Source organism: Nuphar pumila, chromosome 7 (assembly GCF_984573655.1).
Source record: "Nuphar pumila chromosome 7, dmNupPumi1.hap1.1, whole genome shotgun sequence".
Taxonomy (NCBI): domain Eukaryota; kingdom Viridiplantae; phylum Streptophyta; class Magnoliopsida; order Nymphaeales; family Nymphaeaceae; genus Nuphar; species Nuphar pumila.
This window is the reverse complement of record NC_143255.1, coordinates 104,564,640-104,578,423: the sequence shown is the minus strand read 5'-3', so window position 1 is coordinate 104,578,423 and position 13,784 is coordinate 104,564,640. Positions and strand designations below refer to the sequence as shown.

Here is a 13,784-nt window from a genome sequence, read left to right as displayed (position 1 = left end):
TTTTAAGTGTTTGTTTTTTTTAAAAAAGAGAAAAAAAATTTTAATAGTTTTTTTTTTTAGTTCTTCATAAATAAGTTTTGTTTTTAAATCTTTGAAAATTTTATATAGTTTTTGATTTTTGAAAATTGCAAAAATAAACACAAACCGGTTCACCCGGTTTGCTTTTAAAAAAATAAATAAACAAACCGGCTTGAACCGGTTTGCATTTGTTTCAAACCGGTTCCGGCCGGTTCGTTACTTTTAAAAACCCCAAAAACAGGGAGCGGAAGGCGCCTCCCCCATTTATGCCTGAAACCTCTCCTCTTTCCCCTCTTTCCCTCTCTTTCCCTCTTTTCTCACCATCTTCCACTAACACCGGTGGCTATTCCCTTCCCTACCTTCCCTTTCTCCCTCTTTCTCTGTCAAATCCGGCAACCGGCGGTGGTGGAACTTCCTTCCGGCGACGGCAGCGGTGGTGGAGGTCGCCAGCTTCTTCCCTCAGGTTCACGGTGCGGTGAGTGCTGAGTCTTTCTCTTCTTCTTCTTCTACTTCTTCTTCTTCTTCTTCTTCTTCCTCTTCTTCTTCCGATTCAGATCTTTCTTTTCTTCTTCTTCTGATCGGATTCTTCTTCTTCCTCTTCTTCTTCCGGTTCAGATCTTCCTTTTCTTCATCTTCTGATCGGATTCTTCTTCTTCCGATATTTCTATTTCTTCTTCAGGTCTTCAGCTGATTGTTGATATGTCTGTAAAACGAAAATGAAAAAAAAATAGAAAAATGAAAAAAAAAAGAAAACAATTCGTGATTGTTTTGATTTGTTATTTTTGAAAAAAAAAATTCTAGATAGTTGCTATTACAGTTCTATTATTCAGTTTTAATTTCCTGTTTCTTTCATTAAGTATCTGTTATGCAAATTACAAATTTCAATCTCCGATTTCTTGCTTTTCATCTTATTTTCTGTTATGTGTAATCTTTGATTTTTACATACTGTTTTTTTTCTGTTTTACAGTCATTTTTCCTGTTTGTTTTATTCTGAATTCTTGTTTGTCCATTTCCTGTAATCCTGTGTTGCTTTACATTATGGTTGATAGTTTGTTTTGATTTTATTTCAGCACAATTTTTTGTTTTGCTTTAATTTTTTTTTTGTCTTTCTGTTTTTATATCTGTTGTTTGATTGTTTTTTTTCTCTTTCAAGTTACGTTTTATTTTCTGTTTAATAGTCTTGTAATTGTCAAGTGTCTGTGAGTAAGCATGGTAATTTCTATTAGTAAATTTCTGTTTTTCATTCCAATTTAATTTCTTGTTTTTTTTTTCTTTTCTTTCAATTAAATTCCTATTTTTCATTGCATTACTTTTGTTGTTCTTCAGTTTTTCTTTTCATTTTTCTGTTTTTCAAACACTTCATTTCCTGTTTTTACATTCCATTTTTTTTACATTCAAATTCTGTTTTACAGTCATTTTCTAGTTTTTACATGTTGTTTTTCTGTCTTTCAATACCTTGATTTTCTGTTTTCATGTCGATTCCTATTTCTTTCTGTTTTGCATCTCTTGATTGTCTTTTTCATTTTGTAATTGTTAGTCAATACTATAGTTAAGCATTAGTTATTAGTTAAGTAATTGTTAGTTAATGGTTTTCTAATTAGTTAATTGGTTAGTAGATTTAATTAGAATTAGTTTTTCAATTGTAATTAGTCATTTAGATGTCTTTTATGATTTCTTTCATGTTCTAGCTCTGGTACTGCTCGTGTCTTTTGAATTGTGCAGGATTGCAAAAGACTGGAGCAGAAGCGATTACGTGACACGAAGTGCAAGAATAGAAGAATAAAGTTTCGTTTTACTTTTTATTTTTAGAATTAGGAATTTTAATTGGGTTTGTAAATATTGCACTTTACGCCCTCTGCGAAGGGTATTCATTTGTTGTAATAGCTAGTTGTTTTTACTTTTCTGAACATTTTACATTTCAATAATTCGGCAATAAAGAATAGTTTAGACTTGTTTGTTTGAATACAACATATTCCCGTTCCCTGAGTTCGACCCGGTCTCATCCACTAGTGAGAACAGGTTTTTATTATTTGATGTCTGGTTTTCACATGTTTTTCATATAAAAATCTTTTCAAAATTTACAACGATTACAAAAAGACATCATCCATCTACGCATTTATCACCATCTTCCTCATCTTCAAGGAGTTCTGAATCTCCTCCTATGAAGACAAGAAGTCTTAAAAAAATTTATCAAACAAGAAGAAGAAATCTTGAAGAAGACTTGGTGAATTTTGCTTTATTTGCAGACGTCGATCCAATTACTTATGAAGAAACATCTCAAGAAGAGAAGTGGAGAATTGCTATGAATCAAGAAATGGACTCCATTGAAAGAAATCATACTTGGGAGTTGACTGAGCTCCCAAATGAACACAAATCTATTGGCGTCAAGTGGGTATATAAAACAAAATTCAACTCAAATGGAGAAGTTGAAAAATGCAAAGCTCGGTTGGTGGTAAAAGGTTACAAGCAAAGGTATGACATTGATTTTAATGAAGTTTTTGCTCCTGTGGCTCGCCTTGAAACAATTCTCATGGTGTTAGCTTTGGCTGCTCAAAGAAAATGGAAGGTCTTTCAAATGGACGTAAAATCAGCATTCTTGAATGGTCTCCTTGAAGAAGAAGTGTATATTGATCAACCTCCGGGTTATGTAAAGAAGGGCGAAGAAAACAAAGTGTGTCGATTGAAGAAGGCTTTATATGGGCTGAAACAAGCGCCAAGGGCTTGGTATAGTCGCATTGATGGATACTTCTTGAGGAATGGTTTCAAACGGTGTCCTTTTGAGCATACTCTGTTCATCAAAGAAGGCAATTAAGGAGAATTCTTAGTCATATGCTTATATGTTGATGATTTAATAATTACTGGCACTAATGCAACCATGTGTGAAAATTTTAAGGATATGATGCACGAATTCAAAATAAATGACATGGGGCTTCTCCATTTTTTTCTGGGCATTGAGGTAAAGCAAGCCGAAGATGGAATATTCATATCTCAAAAAAGGTATGCTGAAAATATATTGAAGAAGTTCAGAATGGAGGGTGCTACACCTCTTAATACTCCCATGGAAGTTGGATTGAAACTTAGCAAAAATGATGGTGAGAGAAAGATCGATGCAACTCTCTATAGAAGCCTTGTTGGTAGCCTTATGTACTTGACTGCTACAAGACCTGATCTTATGTTTGCTGTCAGCATAGTTAGTAGATTCATGAAATCTCCTTCTAATACTCATTGGGACATAGGCAAAAGAATCTTGAGATATGTGCGTGGCACTATCAATTATGAAATTCATTATAAATGTGTTGAAGATTCAAAATTGGTGGGTTTTTGTGATAGTGATTGGGGTGGAAACATAGATGATAGTAAAAGCACTTCAGGTTTCGTTTTTCACATTGGCTCAGGTGCAATCTCGTGGGCATCGAAGAAGCAAGCAGTTGTGACTCTCTCCACAACCGAAGCTGAGTATATTTCATTGGCTCTTTCTAGTTGTCAAGCTCTTTGGCTAAGGTGGATTCTTCATGAGCTGAAGCATTCTCAATGGGAAAGTAGTCCTTTGTTTTGTGACAATAGTTCAGCCATAGCACTCACCAAAAATCCAGTTTTTCATGGCAAAAGCAAGCATATTCGAATCAAATATCATTTCATTAGAGACTTGGTCAAAGATGGAGATGTCAATGTCAAGTTTTGCAAGACCCAAGACCAAGTGGCTGATATCTTTACAAAAGCATTAAAGAATGAAACTTTCAATAAATTGAGAGAGAAATTAGGTGTCGTTATAGTCTAGCTTAAGAGGGGCTATTGAAATTATAAGGTAGACTCTTCGTATTCCTCCCTCATTTTTGGGAAACTCATTTTACTTTAAGGCTTGTTGGAATTATAAGCTAGACTCTTTGTATTCCTCCCTCATTTTGGGAACTCGTTTTACATTAAGGCTATTTGCAGTTTTCTATGCAACTCTTTGGGTTCCTCTCTCATTTATTTCTTTTCCTTGAAAATGTAATAGTCTTTTAGTTTTTCTATAGTAGGAATTTATTATGTAATTAAATTCTGGTTGGGCTTGAATGCTATATATATAGCAGCCATGTATCCTCATTTTGACATGTCATTGGAATGTATTGAAGCCTTTTGTAGCCTTCTCCTTCTCTTGCACCATTTTTGTGTGTTTTTCATTCTAGAGAATAATCTTCTTCTCTAGTTTGTTGCTTTATTTCCAACACCCCCACCACCACCACCACCACCACACACACACACATAAAAATGTTGTCACATGATTGGTTATGTATATAGCCGCTATTTTTGTATAATTTTTTATTAAAAATAGTATATAAAAAGACATGGCACGAAGCAAGTTTGAAGAATCCCTGTGACAGTTTTTAGGTCCTAACATGTCTTTTTTGCAGCCTTTAGAATGGTTACATGGCAGACACACATGCACGAGAAGAGATCAGGTCCAAGGGATCTTGGACAGAAAACTGTCCAATGTACTTAATTTGGATGTCGTCCATCGACACTCAATAACCATCAAAAGCTTCTTCATTTTAACGAATCCCAACTGTTCATTTTTCAACCATGGATGTTGTTTGTCGAGGAAGTGAACAACATCCAAAATTTATTTGTAGGCCAATCTAGGTGGGACGACTTTTGAGGGATGCTCATTTTAGTGATGGACCTTGGGCAGTTTTTTGTCCAAGGTCCTTTAGACCTGATCTGCTCTAAGTATGTACCCTTTCTTTAGAATTAGGTTAAGAGGCACCATACTTGGCATACTTGCAAAGGGCAAGTAAGAGTTTGGTGCTTGGATATTGGTTCTTTTGGTGAGGTGGATTGGTATCCCAGTTCAGATCTAAGCTAGTTAAAAAAGTTAATCTGGAACCAGGTGTGTCGTATATTGTCAGGGTGAAGCAAGCTTATATGACTATGTAAGACCTGGATCAGAGTCACGTATGAGACCATTGCGACAACACCACGATGAGAATGGGTCGGTCCATCCTCAAACCATTTGACCCAGATCCGATTCACATAAGCTGACCTGAGCCAAACATGCTCAATCTGAACCAACTACAATATGAAAAAGGTATCCACTTTTGATCCAAATGTCGAGATCTGTTTTTTCTTTGATTCTACAACATGCATCCTTTTACTGTTTTTTGTTTTATTTTGCAAAACCAATATGCTATATCGCCACATAAACCTAAAAGCTAAAACACAAAAAAACAAAAAACACAAAAGAAAAGAAGTTACATTATACAATATGGCAACCTTTATTTAATTTAAATGAATAGCAAATTATAATTAACCTGCAAAGTAATCTTTTTTACCCCAAGTTAATATTTGGTACTATTGAAAGCACAAAACTGATGAGTATAAATCACTTTCTTCTCATATTTTTTGGATATTTTTTGGTAATTCAGACCTCACGGATGTAATCTGCAAAGTCTTTTTAGTAGAAAATAAGTTTGAAAAATGACCATAATATCCTTATAAAACTATGAAATTTTGAAAACGCCTCATAATTTATTGAAATCCTCCCCATGTCCAAATTATCCGATTCTTGACTTTTTAAGGCATTTTTACCTTTTGCTGAAGCGAACGTGCTGTGGAATTGATTATGAGAAAACCTTTGCTCTGGTTGCTAAGATGACTAGTGTAAGAACTTTAATAGTCTTTTTTTCGAAAGGCAAGCTGGGGTTAGGCAAACCCCTACCAGATAACTCTTAAGCCCCATGTGGCAAAAGGATTCAAACTTGGGCCTTCAACTTGGCACAAGACCCCGCTTACCACATGGGATACCACCTCGGTGGTGAACTTTAATAGTCTTAGCATATATTAAACAATGACCTATCTACAAATTAGATATCAAAAGTAATTTTTTAAATGAAGATTTTTGTGAAGAATTCTAAATGGACCCTTCGTCGGGTCTTGATATAGAAAAAGGAAAAATCCTTAAGCTTAACTTTTGAACATTTTATAGTTCAAAACATGCATAGTTAATGTTTCGTAAAGTCTAACATTTGTAAAATGTTCAATGCATGCGAACATAAAATTTTTAATATACGTGAACGTAAATCAACATACGAAACATGCATTCATAAGTCGAGATACGATCATGCATTCATAAATGAAATATGCTTACGTGAATGTAAATACGCGTAAGTAAATAAAGCACACACACACAAATCAAATTATGCGTACGTAAATAAATCATGCATAAATAAATCAAGCATTAACACACAAATCAATATACGAAACATGAGTTTGTATATCGAGATACAAACATGCATATTTTTAAAATATTTACAAGCAGTATATTTAAATATATATATATATATATATATATCAAAACTATACAAATATGGACACCGTATATATTTCTCTACACTAATATGCATGCAATAGAATCATACAAATACTAGAGTTAGTCTAAAATTTTCCTATCTTAAAATCTGTGAAGCTTATGATGAGCAAAAAATCTTAAAATTATCCCTTCGAGATTTTCCTCCGAAATGCATAGGGCGGATTGTGCTTGCCAATGGTTCAAAGTGGGCATGGACTATCCCGTGCCTTGAGTTTTATGTTGTAAGTTCGAGAGCACATGTGTGAATATGGTATTGCACCACTAAATGGAGCTTGTTAAACAAGGTGGCAACAATCGGAGAAGGGTGACACTGGGAGGTGGAGCCTCTTAAAGAGATGTTATTCAAGTGTTCAGAAGATACATATTTAGGAAAAAGTTCAGATGCAATTATTTTATATCATTAGTTGTAAGATTTTGAATTTGTTTTTTGCTTACATTTGATGTGTAAAGTTTTGGGAATAACTGACGACCTTTCACAAGCACTTTAGCGAAAAGATCAAGACATTGTGAATGCCATGAGTTTAGTCACTACATCAAAAAAATGCCTTTAAGGTCTGAGAGACAATGAATGTGACTCTCTCATAAACAGAGTGTTCATATTTTCTAAGAGATTTGATATTCTGATTCCTGAATTAGGAGACTCATATACACCTCAAGGATGATCAATACGTAAGGTTAAAAAGATCACTACATTGCATCATTATCGTATTAATGTGTTTTATGCTATTATTGATTTGCAACTTCAAGAGTTGAATGATCGTTTCACTGAAGCAATTACAAAGCTCCTCCTTTCAATGGCATGCTTGAGTCAAAAGAATTTTTTTTCTGCTTTTGATAAAGATAAGTTGATTCGTCTTGCTGAGCTTTACCCTAAGAACTTTTCTAGATTAAACATAATTAGACTTGAAAATCAATTGGATATATATATTGCAGAAATGCGAAACAGTGATCAGTTTTCAAGTTTAAAATCTTTAGCAGGGCTAACAAAGATCATGGTAGCAACTCGAAAGCACATTGTATTTTCTCATGTGTATCTATTGATTAAGTTGGCATTAACTTTGCCAGTTGCAACAACAAGTCTTGAAAGAGCATTTTCTGTTATGAACAATATCAAAAGTCATCCATGTAATAGAATGGGAGATGAATAGATCAATGATACTTTGGTTACTTACATAGAGAAGAAGACATTTGATACCATCAATGATGATACAATTATGAATTGTTTTCAAAATATAAAAAATAGAAGATGCCAATTGTAAAATTTTCATGAATTTAGTTATTTATATTTCTTAAGTGAACAATCTTTATTTTAGTTTAAAAGTATAATTAAAGGTTTTATCTTATTATGTTAATAAATTTAGTTGTTTGTGTTTGTAACAATTGATATTTTAATTCAAAGGCTTATTTAAGTTTTATCTCTCCACGAACGACTGTTCTTCCAGCGAAAATTTTCTGGCTTCGCCACTGGTCCGAATAAATGGATCATCCTTCAAGACCATAGCATTGTTCCCGAGACCCGAAGTCTGCCCACCCAACGAATAACTTCTGGCTACGCAATTGCTTTCCCGTGGGGCATTTATTTTGGTCCCTGAAAAAATATGATTATTTCATACAAATCAACTTCTTACCCTTATTTTGGGCTGAACTAAATGCTCTCGTTTCGTGTGATGGAGTTATGGGTTGTTCCTAATGTTTCTTAGACAGTTTTCTATCTAAAGACTCACCCTTTAGGTGGTATTTGATCACCAGCGACACTTGCCAGAAACAACTCGTACTAGACAAGTGTGTTAGAGACAGAAAAGCTTCACCTGTAGGGCTGCTACTCCTTTGTCCCTTCATAGTAGGAAGCAATGGACTGTTTCAGGTGTTTCATGGGTGGACAGGAACAGCTCTAAGAACCTTCGATGCCGTTTATCATGGAAATGGACGAAACCAAAATCCCATCCAAAAGATGGTATTAACCTAGATAGGCCTCACAATTTTTTTTGATCTCATTCGCTTTGTTGATGAATGACATTAATGATGCAAAATTGGAAGTATGAAAATTGCCTAAAAAAAGAGGTATTCAGTAGTTTCCTGGTGCAGTTCATTTTCACGTGCCTTGGGACAATTTTTTTCTGTCCAAGGCTCCTTGGACATGATCCTCTGTCTTTGATATCTTCCTTGGGGGGCTCACATGGTTTTGGACACAATCATCCATTGACCCACCAACCTTATCTTCTTGGGGAAAAGCCAAAAAGCATGAAACAGGTGGCGCTTAAAGTATGGCCTCTCAAATAATTTTAGTCAAAAGCCTTGCCTTTTCAAAAGAAGCGACTCAACTATTTTTTTTTTCTTTGTGGACTTATTTTTGCTTCCTCTTTTTCTTCTATTACTTTTTTTTTTTCTCAATTCTTATGGAGCTCGATTTTCTTTGTTACCTCATGTACTGCGATCGTGAGCAATCACATTCACAGAGAATGTAATCCGCTGTCTGACCGCTAAACACTGTTGGGACTTGGCGTCACCTGAACCTGCACTCTCCCTGGCATCTACTAAAGTCAAGATAGGAGGATCATGGTGTAAGTCTAGTATGAAATGACAAATAATATATCAAAGCTTTACACGTGAGATGTAATGCGCATTAAAAAAAAACATGATAAATTGTATTTTTTGTTTAAAATTATGGACGCCTGTCTAAAAAAAAAGTTGGAGACTTTCTTCTGTCGTTTTCTGCTCTTATTTTTCTTGCTCTGTTTCTACAATATATTAAAATCATTTCTTTCAAAATAAAGAAATATATATATATATATATTTATTAACGTGGCACCTCTCAACTTGTAATGTCTGAACTATAGCTACGGGAAGCTTCTTGTTACGTGAGGAAACTCGCTTCCCAAAAGCTCGATTCAGAAAATAAAAGCTCATCGCATTTTCAAAATTAAAGAGGAGAAACGTTGAAAAAGCCGCTTTCAAAACATAAGACATTCGATTCTCTTTAGTGAGAAACATGTTTCCTCTTCATTTTCTCAAATCGATTCTCTTTCACTTTCTTAATGTTGCCCTCTTGCTTTTTGTAACTTCTTACTTGCTCTTCTCTCACTTATAGGCTTTCCAGTTTTATATCGTTTTATATTTATGTTCATGTCATTTATTATTTACTTTCATCCGTGCTTCGTATTGCTTTCTATGTGTTTTAATTTTATTTTTTGTGCACTTGCATAATTGCTTCGTAACTGTATCCTGTTTCCACTTCATACTTTTTTTTTAACACTTGCTTCACCGCTTCCGCTTCACGCATAGCTTCTCTTATCGATTTCGTTTCCTGGTAACGATGGTCTAAACCACAATGATAGTTTTTTCTCGTTAATTATTCAAAAAAAGAAAAGAAAAGAAATTCATACTCATATTATGAAGAAGGATATATTTAGTTTCATAAAACTAAGGCGTACATTATCTCACAACACTGCCATCATTTTATTTATCTCACGTAAAAGCACGAAGAAAAAGGAAAAACATTGACAAAAGCAGTAGCAGGATGACAAGGCAGCATCACAAACCAAAACACAGACAGTACTCCCCAAGTTGCATTTATTCCTTCCATGCCCAAAAAGGCTACTGTAAGAAGAAGAAGAGCTGCTAGTTTTAAACTGGGCATGGAGTCTGGCAATAGCATCGCCTTCGAAAGCCCCCGCAGTCTCCACTAGAGAAGCCTTCAGTGTGGCAGATGTTTGCACAGTTTGTGTCACTGAAGCACAGACCGTGGAACTTCCCACTTGGTGTTGAACAGGTCCTTGCCTCAACCTTTTCCACCCGCCCTGTTCAATTAGTTTGGAAAAGAATTAGATGTTGCCAATGATTTCAAATTAATCTAGAAACTTGTATTTTAATAAGAATCCAATTATGTTGCACACTATTTTACAATATCTTTGATCACAATGGTGTCCAAAAATTTAGACCGCTTCCTTGTTCAGTTTAACATGGAAAAATAATGTCGCCAATAAGAAACAAAGAAGAGAATGTAAGCAATTTAATCAACAGTTATTTTTATTATTTTTCCCTTTGAAGAATCAATTCACTCAAGTTGATCAATCTTGTATCAGTAAAAAGGAGAGAGAGAGAGGTACCGAAGGCCAGTAGAAGCAAGGCGAGCAGGAGGAAGACAGGGAGGAGGCTTATATTGCTCTTGAAGGACGCCATTGTTTTTTATGGAGAACACACCTATTCCCTTACACCCCTACTTATAGGAAAGATGGCAACCTTGTATGGGCAAAACCGTAATTTAATAGTGAGAAAAAGAGGATCGTTTATATAAATAATTGCATAAATACCATAAGATATCTAATATCTATATTAACCAAATTAGGCCCACAGTCCAAACAGAGCGAGGCAGTTTCCCCCGGTCCACTACCATCCCTCTACTGATGCCATAGTGCGAATGAACTCTTTCTTCACAACACTCGGACTACATGGAGGACGTATGAGTGCAAGTTTAGTCTAAACCTAGTTACTGGAAGCTTTTAAAAAAGCTTGACTTTCTATAAAGCTCTGTTTGGGAGCGGCGATGACAGGGGGTGATGAAATCCGTGGATTTTACAACATCCTCATGAGAACATTGTCGAGGACATCAGTGGATTTATCACGCCATCGCCCCTCCCCAACGTCATTTTGATATCCCCGTCTCCTTTCCCAAAACCATACTCTTTACTCAGGTTTCAAAATTTGACGGAGAATCTCAGTTCCTCCAATATAAAGCTGTAATTTTTTTTGTTGATGCTGGAAATATATTCTACACTTAAAAATTTGTGTTTTCTTTTTAAGATATCTTTAATTGTAAAATTTATATGTAATAGATTTTTTTTAAGCAAAAGGCTTAAAAAAACACAATTTCTTTTATTTATTGATTCTGCCACCCACTTCTAACCTTGACAAGTATATAGTGTCTGAATCCTGCAAGCATGTGATTCACATAGCTTTCTCACCATCATAGTTTGCAGGATTATTAACTCGAGTCATTTTTCTGTTTGCTGAAATATAAGATATGCTTCCCGAAAAAATGATTGTATTGTCTTTGTAAAATGGTAGTGATTTTGAAAATGCCTTATAATTTGTTAGAATCCGTGCAAAATATTTGATTTTTGACTTTTTAGGATATTTTTACCTTTCACACAATGGAATCCGTTGATGCTCATGCGATAGATACATTCATCGTTCAAAGGTCACAACATCACAATAAAATAGAGATTCACATGAACATTTCATAGACCCGATGAAATTCACATAAAGTATTTATGAACATAGATAACTTGAATCTCAAACACACGAGATTCACATCGAAAATGCACAGATCTTTTGAGATTCACAAGTTCGCTCCATACATTTGTGGCAGTCTTAACATTCACACAAACTTCGTGTGAAACACATTTAACTAAAAACTCGCTTAAAGTTAGGTGGTATGTCTGCAAATGTGTGTCTGACCTTCACAAATGTGTGTTGTGAATTTTCCTAACTTCACATGTTTTATAATTTGAGCTCGGCAAGTTTGTGTCACAAATTTGCAGACGTCATGATCTTCATGAAGATACCATGTGCACCACCTTTAACTAAAAACTCAAATAAAGTTTGGATATACACCCACAAATATATGGAGAAAACCTTCTATTAATATTATATGCAAAAGTTTATTTACAAAAGTCTCACATTTGCAAGCATTAAATGCAAAACTCTTGTTAATGCAAAGTGAATTTATTTAGTATGCAAATGTCTTAAGGTTATTTTGTGAATTTTCTTACTAAACATAAATACTATAAGACCAACAAATATATATCTATAACACAAACCTTAATCCAGTAAAAAACATATATGAAACTCACTTTTTGTCATAAGTATTTAGGAGTTGAAAGATGAGGAAAGTTGACCAAAAAGTTATCGCAACCCGGCCACAATGTTGCAAGATGAAATGTCAAGGAATTGTCGCATTGGAAGATAAAAAATGGTTAGGGTTTTAACAAGAAAAAAAAAGAACCAGAATGACTTTGTATATGAATAAAAAACATGTGAATGTAAGAACATTCACACAATAAAATATATTGGCAGTGCATTAACAAGAGGTTCACATACAATATTTGCAAAATTCAGGTTATACATTTGCGAGCATCCTGACTTTATGTGATTTTAGTTAAAAGAGGTTCACATGTTATCTAAGTGAAGATCGGGACGTACACAAATGTATGATGCAAACCTGCAAAGCTTGAGTTTGAAAACTTGCAAAGGTAAAGACATTTACAACACAAATTTGTGAAAGTCATACATACATTTGCGGATGTACATTCAGATTTTATGCGAGTTTTATTCTAAAAGAGGTTTACATAGTATTTGTGCGAAGGTCGTCACGTCTGCAAATATGTGATGCGAACTTGCCGAGCTTGAGTAAGAAAACATACAAAGTTAGGAACATTCATAACACACTTATGAAGGTAAGACATAATTTATGAACACAAGTCTTTGCTTTAAAATAGTTTTTAGTTAAATGAGATTCACATGGTGTCTGCGTGAATGTTAGGACTGCTGCAAATATATGAAGAGAACCTGCCAACTCTTACTTTTAAATTCTAGAAGGTTACTTTGATGAAAAAAGTACTAGGATTGGTGATTTCTTGAGAAGCCCTTGTGTGTCATTCCTTTTAGATATTTTTAAAAGAAAAAAATATACAAAACATGAGTAGAAAATGCATAATTAATCAAAAAGAGTCTCATCCTCTGACATATGGTATAAAAGGATCACATGTGGATCCTAAGCGTTAACTGATGCATGTGGATGGCTAAAACTAATCTACATCCAAGTGAAAATGTGAAGGATTTTTTTTAAAGAAGATGGCTAGGATTGAATGTGGGACACATATGATGAAAGTTGTTCTTGACTGCATAATCAAACATACTTTTGCAAAGGGGAAACATCCAAACTATAATTATCCATCAATTAACTCTTTGGATATAGCTGGCATATTGTCTCTTCTTTGAGTTCTTCCCTACCGTCTTCTTTATTTTCTTTTTCTATGCAAAGCAACAAATCAATGAAAATAGATTTTATTTCTGTGGACAAGTCTGAGTGGGGTCACCAACACCTAAGCCCTTACATAGAGAGCTGATCTTGTATAACGGTGGGTGAAATTAGCAATCTCCACCCAGCGAGTGGGACCCACAGAGGGATGGGTTTTGTGATTGTATATGCTGGGTAAGATTGCACCCAATGTTTTACAGGATCCGCTCTCCCTTACATAACCCACCAGTTAAAGACACTCGCATGGTGGGAGTTGAACCTGGAACAAAGGTCAGCACTGTCTTCTAGGCTTTCTGCCACACGAGCGACCCAACTGGATTTAACTTATGTTTTTTTTCTTCCTTTTTTTTGAAAGGCAAGCTGGGGTTAAGGGGACCC

At 34.9% G+C, this 13,784-nt stretch overlaps 1 long non-coding RNA gene across 1 annotated transcript; it reads right to left on the bottom strand.

Moving 5' to 3' along the window:
* Positions 1–9,753: 9,753 nt before the first annotated feature.
* On the bottom strand, positions 9,754–10,585 carry LOC149832741 (uncharacterized). Its single transcript, XR_016433364.1, has 2 exons — positions 10,474–10,585; positions 9,754–10,164 (listed from the first exon to the last, which is right to left on the bottom strand). It is a non-coding gene; the product is annotated as an uncharacterized LOC149832741 (long non-coding RNA).
* Between the last annotated feature and the right edge of the window lie 3,199 nt (positions 10,586–13,784).